Source organism: Marmota marmota, unplaced genomic scaffold (genome assembly GCF_001458135.2).
Source record: "Marmota marmota marmota unplaced genomic scaffold, marMar, whole genome shotgun sequence".
Classification (NCBI taxonomy): Eukaryota; Metazoa; Chordata; class Mammalia; order Rodentia; family Sciuridae; genus Marmota; species Marmota marmota.
In genome coordinates, this window is record NW_026000139.1 from 1347175 (window position 1) to 1353746 (window position 6572).

The window sequence follows — 6572 nt, forward strand, 5'->3', positions numbered from 1 at the left end:
CTCATGGCAACTCCACCAGGTAGGTACCATTATTGTTCTTGATTTACACATGGAGATCCTGAGGCTCAGAGAGGTGGAGTAACTTGCCCTTGGTGGCACAGCCAGTGAGTAAGTCCACACTCTGAACCACCGCACATCACTCTTTCTCTGGCAAAAGGCTGATTCCTAGGGAGCTTATGTCAGCTTTGAGGACTCATCTGACTTTAAACTCCGGCAGCCCGGCAGCCCTCCGAATCCCTCCTGCCACACGGATTTAAGGAATACAATGAGGTCCAAATGTCTTTCAACCCCACAACACTAGAGAGCTTCTCCATCCCCCTGGGACGGCCATCTATCAGCCCTCCGCTTGCAATTTTTACCCTTTTCTGGGTTGAAAGCGAAACCTGCTTGGAGATGAGCCTCTGTGCTTTGCATTTTCAAATCTCCACTGCAAGTTTCTCTCCAAATATGGAGACTTCTCAGGCCTGGGTTGAGCGCCCACCCCTCCAGTGGTGGCGAGCAAGGCCCCATAGAAGGGTGTGTGCTTCTGTGTTTTTCAGCTTCAAGAACAAACTTGCCTTTTTTTAAATTTTATTGTATTTTTTAAATCTCTGGAATCCCCGGCTCTGCCCTCGCCACGCGGTCAGCATGGTCAGTGTCCTTCCGCGGTTCTTCCTCCGCCACCCAAGAGAATAGGAGGTCTCCCCCATCTCTCCCCTTCTCTTGGGATATTAACTGGGAAAACTCAAAGAAGAGGAGGAGGAAAGGGGGGGGGGGAACCTGCAGAATGATCAGATCACCGCAGAGGAGGAGCCATCAGGAGCACCCATTAAATTGGGGGTATGAGAAATAAAAGGGCCAGTAAGTGGCCGTGGGCCTGGACCCACGCAGAGCCGCTCCACCTGCCAAGTGCTAATCAACAGCAGGGAGTCTCCATGGAAACCCTCCTGGGGCACGTTGGTGAACTCGTGTTAATTATGTCTTCTGAAAAATGGGTCAGGGAAGGGTGGGAGGGTCTGCTGTCCCTGCTGCCACTGCAGGGGGGCATCCGGTGGCCACACGCTGGACTCAGAAGTCAGAAGGTGTCATTCTTGACTGTTTGGCTGAGAGGTAAGTCCAAGTCCAGTGTCCCTGCTAGGCATCCCTGTCCCTCTCCAGCGGCACCCTGGACCTCCACAGAATCTTGCAAAGGGTCAGTGGCTGTCCCCATGTCTTAGCCATACTGATGGCTAAGCATGCCATTATCATTTACTGTCCTCCCCAGCCAGTCCCGGGTCTCTAGACTTTATAGGGCGTGCGGCTACAAAGTGACAGGTCTGGGGCTCGAACCCAGGGATTCTTGCTCCAGAGCTCAATTTTTTAAAAAAGATAATAATTTGGGGACAGTTTTATTGAGATATAAATCACGCACATCTGGAGCCTCTGATGTTCCCAGAGATGGGCGGCCGTCGCTGTGGTCAGTTTCAGAGCCCAGACTGAAACCTAGCTCTGCGGGCTCAGCTCAGGAGCATGAGCACCAAGATTGATTGACACCTCATTTCACCTTGTCCAAGGAACACGTGAGGGTCCCTCCGACGCGGAGTTTGGGGGGCTCAGGGCTACAGGATACGGGATCACCGTGCAGAGCGGGAACTCTGAGGGACTGAAGGGACAAGAAGGACCTCTGCCTTCCAATTCCTCATCTGGGAAATAGGGAGGAACTTCAGGGCGTCCCCTTAGGGCCGTTCAGAGGCCAAATGCGTCAGTCCCTGTGAAAGTGCCAGGAACAAGGCTGGACCCCAGCGAGGGCCACGAAGCCTTTTCTGTTACTTGCATTGTTGCCTTGAAATGCCACCTGGGGTGGCTGGCCTGATCCCACAGGTCAGGGCTGTGTTTGTTCCGAGAGACCCTCGCTGCCCCCCTGCCCTTGACCTGGACCTCAGTTTTCTCATCCATTAGCTGGGGTGATCTGAGACTCTTAGGTCCTCTCTGCTGATGACGGGGACCTCCTCTTGGAGTTGCCCCAGGGCAGTTTTCTCTAAGTGGGATGGGGGGGCTTCTCCAACACCCCACCTCAGTCTGGGAGTCAGTCACCCCATGCCTGATATTGAGGCTCCCCTGTCCCCGTTCCCTGGGAAGTGTGGGTCCAAGAGGCAGCGCAGTCCTGGCTCTGGTAGAAGGAAATGGGGCCTCCGGGTCCCTCACCCTCCCTCAAGTCACTGGGCTTCTCGGTCCTCAGGTTCCTCTTCTTTAAGGTGAGGACGAGACCACGTCCCCTCTGCGGGTTGGGGATGAAGTGCGTGAGTTTCCGTAAAGCGGCTTTGTAAGAAGCCCTTTCTGCACCTCTTCAGGGAGACCCCAGGACTCCAGACGGGGACCCGGGGTCTTTTCAACATAGCATCTCCACCGTCGAGGAGACTGTGGCCTGGACTTTGAGTTTCCTGGGGAGACACGGCCTCTGATCCACCTCCGCTGGCTGTTAGGTGCCTCCCATGGAGGCCAGCCTCCGCTGGGGTTCCGCTCCCTTCTCCCGGTCAACAAGAGGACAAATGACCCACAGATGGGCTGCGCACGAGACCCCTGGCGGCTCTCTGTCTGTCTGTCTCTCTCTCTCTGTGTGTCTCTCTCTCTGGTTAACGGTGGATCCCTCTGTGCTTTGCTCTGTCAACCCCCTTGGCATTTCTCTGATCCCACTTTCTCTCGGCTCTTGCCTCTGACCACAGCAGAACAAGAAAACAAATGCACAAGAAGACCCCAACTCGAATGGCACGGGGACCCTGTGAGGCAGGAGGGTGATGCATCTCTTTGTTCTCATTTTCAAGAGATGAATTCAACGTGAACCAGGAAGTGCACTGCTGCGGCCAAGAAATGCTTTCTTTCTTTCTTTCTTTCTTTCTTTTTCTGGTGTCTGCTACGTGCCAGGGACGAGTTGACCTTTCTGCAGTCTGCCCGGTTCCTTCCATCTCCCTCCAGTGGGGCTAGTCAGGGTGGGCCTCAGGTCCGGGCTGAACATGACCTTGGGAGCCAGACAGAGCCAGGTTTGACTCCTGCTGTGACCACGGATGGTGTCACCAGGGACGGTCATTCATGTCCAAGAGACTCGCCCTCTGCTTCAAGCACTTCTCACGGTTGTTCTGGGATTAAATGAAACGTGGATCCCAGGACCTGCCCCCCAAGGGTGGAGGCTCAGCGATGGGTTCATTTCCATCTGCCTCCCGTGTCCACTGAGTTTTCTCCACACCCCGAGCCGGCCTTCGTCCTCCACCTCCTCTTGAGAGCTTCTCTGGGGAGTTTTTTCAGAATCCCTGACTAACCTAAGTCCTCCTGCTGTTGGAGCCCGTGACAGCCTGTGACAGCCTGTGACAGCCCATGCCCCTCGTGCTTCAAACAACAGGTACCACGGGAGCCTCCTGTTCCCGCCTGTGCCTTTCATCTGGGCTGGTGGCTCGTGGGTATGGATGCCGGTCAAACCTCTAAGCTGTAGACTTAGTGTGCGCATTCACGTTTATACATGTCCAGACCTCAAAAATTGGTTGAGAATGAGAAAGATTCGGCTCGAGAGGCTGAGGCAGGAGGATCGTAAGTTCAAAGCCAGCCTCAGCAACAGCGAGGCCCTAAGCAACTCAGTGAGACCCTGTCTCTAAATAAAACACAAAATAGGGCTGGGGATGGGGCTCGGGGGTCGAGTGGCCCTGAGTTCAATGCCTGGTACCCCCTGACACACAAAAGAATCAATGAGTAAAACAAAAAGGTAAAATCCATCAGAGAAGGCAGAAGGGAAGCCAAGTGTCGTGTCCCAGCCTGGAGTCCCTGACAAGGAGGGTGTGGGTCCAGTTTCTGAGTAGGATCTGGCAGAGAGAGAAGCCTATTGTTATCATCGCAACAAGGAAAAAGAAAGAAAAAGGGTAAAAACACAAACATCATATTTTCAAAGACACTAATGCAGAGGGCTTAGAAACTACAGAAGCCAGGGACGACGGAAGGACAGCCCGAGAGCGCCCAACAAACAGCAAACAATCCTCCGACCCGCCCTTCCATGGCTCTGTGTCCAACAAGAATGTCCTTCAAAGCTTGCAGCAAATAAGGACAGGGTCAGACACACACACTGGTGGCATTTCTCATCAGCAACAGCACAGCACCAAGAGACAAGCTGCAGCAAATCTGGGGACTCCAGAAGCTGGTTCCAGATGGAATCGGGGACCCGCAGGAAAGGATGAAGGGATCAGGGGAGGAAATGCGGGGACACATTGATAGAAAACCGGCTGTTTACAGCAATATTGGTATTACTATGTCTGTCGATCCTGGAGTAAATGCCAAAAAAAAAAAGCACCAACGACGATAGAAACAATTGATACATTTGATTTTCTTAAATTTAAGACTTTCTGCTCCCAAAAGGCACCCTTAAAAAGAACAGAAAGGCCCAGGGGAAGATATGTGCCCACACGTGACAAAGCACCAGTGCTTGCCCTATGTAAAGAACTCCCACAAATCAATAACACAGGACAAAGCACTTTTTAAAAACGGAAGACTCAAACAGGCACTCACAAGAGGGAATTCCAAATGATTCACAGTGACGTAACAGGGTCACCTCTCAGGGAGTCTGAGAGAGTTTGGGGGTTCAGGAGATGCTCTGTCTCTTGGTTTTGTGGAAAAGGCTTCTTGGGTCTTTTCTGGCTGTGCAAAAATTGATAAACCTGTACAATTCTACCCGTGCACTGTTCTCTGTGCATATTATAATAAAATTTCTTTTTAAAAGCATTTGGGGGAGCATAAAGTCATTTGGGAGAAAAAAAAAATCTACTGACGGAAAAAGACTTCAGGATACCCAGGAAAATGAAAGAGAGTGCCAAAAGGGTCCCAAGGCAAGACGTTGCGGGGACGAAAGGGCAGTTCCGCAGGCCTTGGTGATGTGAAGCCTCTGGGGTGGATCTCATTGGAATTTCTAGGGGGTTTAGTCTCTGGGTAGGCACAGGAATAAAGTGAAAAACAGACCAGGAGCCAGGAAGGAGGGGAACTGTGAGCTCAGGGACTGACGGGATCTGTGTCTGGGGACTGGAATTGTACTGAGAAGATTCCTGGGGACGTTCTGTCCTAGCCTTTAGAGGGGAAGATCTGAAGTCGGGTGAAAGACTGACAGGAGTTCTTAGCCAGAGTTTCTAGAAAGAAAGATGGCTTGAGAAGGTAACAGATTCTAGACATAAAATTTCGCATGAACTAACTATGGGTAAATGGATATAAATGTGAATGAAATGAGAAAGAAGCAAACGGTGACCCCTTGTTCCAATAATAAATTAAGGGGCACAGTCTCTCCGGGAAACTCGGCGGGATGCTCGTGAGCACAGATATTCAAAGGGATTTCACCTTTGGGTGTCTGGGAGGAGATGTCTCGGTGAACTGACTTCTAGAATATTCTGGAATCATCCAGAAAACCTAGAAGAAGAGAACCAGGGGAACTTTTACGAAAACCACCCAGAGTGACGCTTTTCCCATAGGATACGTGGGGTTCAGAGCTGGTGGATCCCAGGGGGTCACAGGCCCGGGACTTGACAAGGACGCAGGATGGGTTTAGTCAACAGATATTTGCTGCGTTTCTTCCAGCAGCCTTGACTGGCCCGTGATCCTCCAGCCGCTGCAGGTGGCTGGGCATGAAGGAATCCATGATCATTCATCCAGTGGGCTCATGGCTGCTGGTGGTGACACAGTTGTACCAGCGGGTGCAGGACGGGGGCTGTTACTGTGGAGCCCCACGGAGCTGGGAAGGGAGGAGACAGCGAGAGAGACTCAGGACAGCTTCTCCACAGCAGGAACTTCCTAACCTGCCTTGTTTTAAATGAGCCACGAATGTGCTCCGGGACCCAAGTCAGCATCTGTTTTGCTTCTTAAATCAACCAACAGGAAAAAAAAAAAAAAAAATCTAGATGCTCAGACCACATTGAAGTACCGAGCCCACGCCCGGCCAGCCGTCTCGACCCGGGTACCCTGCTTACCCAAGTTGCCACTAAAAGTAGGGGCCATGGTTACCCCCATTTTGCAGATGAAGAAACTGAGTCCTGGAAGGAGAGAGGTGAGTCTCCCGAGCTCGTACAGCTGGGAAGTGGCGGACCCGGAGCTCGGACGCTGCTGCTCAGACTCCAGGGGCAGCCAGGGTTCTGGTGACCTCACTGTGGGGAGGTGGCAGGACAGGGGCTGCAGATGGGGGGGGGGGCAGAGTGAGAGACCCAGGAGATTGGAGCTGGGACAGGGAGTTATTTAATGCACAGCTTCCAAACTCTCGGCGAGATCAAAAAAGGGGCCCTTGGAGGGTTCTCTGGGACCCTCTGGTTCTAGGTAAGCGGTCCCCACTTTCGGAGTTTCTCGGACCTGGGGCGGGGGGCCATCTGTTGGTTTACGTTGTTTTGCTGCCTCCACCCAAGAGACGGATCCTGGGCTCGCTGGGTTGGCCTGAGTCCTGCCTCTGCTGGAACAGGAAGCCAGTGCCTTCGCGGGGTGACCTTGGCGGGGTGACCTTGGCGGGAGGCGCAGCCCAGGGCACCCTCACCCAGGCCTTCCCTGCAGCTGAGCCTTTTCCGGCCTGGAACCTGCAGGCCTTCCTGGCTTCTACCCCCCCCCCCCCC

The 6572-nt window shown here is 53.0% G+C and overlaps 1 protein-coding gene and 1 long non-coding RNA gene across 3 annotated transcripts in view; one reads left to right on the forward strand and one right to left on the reverse strand.

Moving 5' to 3' along the window:
• Positions 1–6572, reverse strand: part of Ccdc60 (coiled-coil domain containing 60) — a 137273-nt gene that overhangs the window by 120758 nt on the left and 9943 nt on the right. The window lies entirely within an intron of this gene.
• Positions 5262–6572, forward strand: part of LOC125611285 — a 6361-nt gene continuing 5050 nt past the window's right edge. Inside the window, exon 1 of the long non-coding RNA XR_007341433.1 lies at positions 5262–6022. This is a non-coding gene — a long non-coding RNA (uncharacterized LOC125611285). The remainder of the gene's footprint in view (positions 6023–6572) is intronic.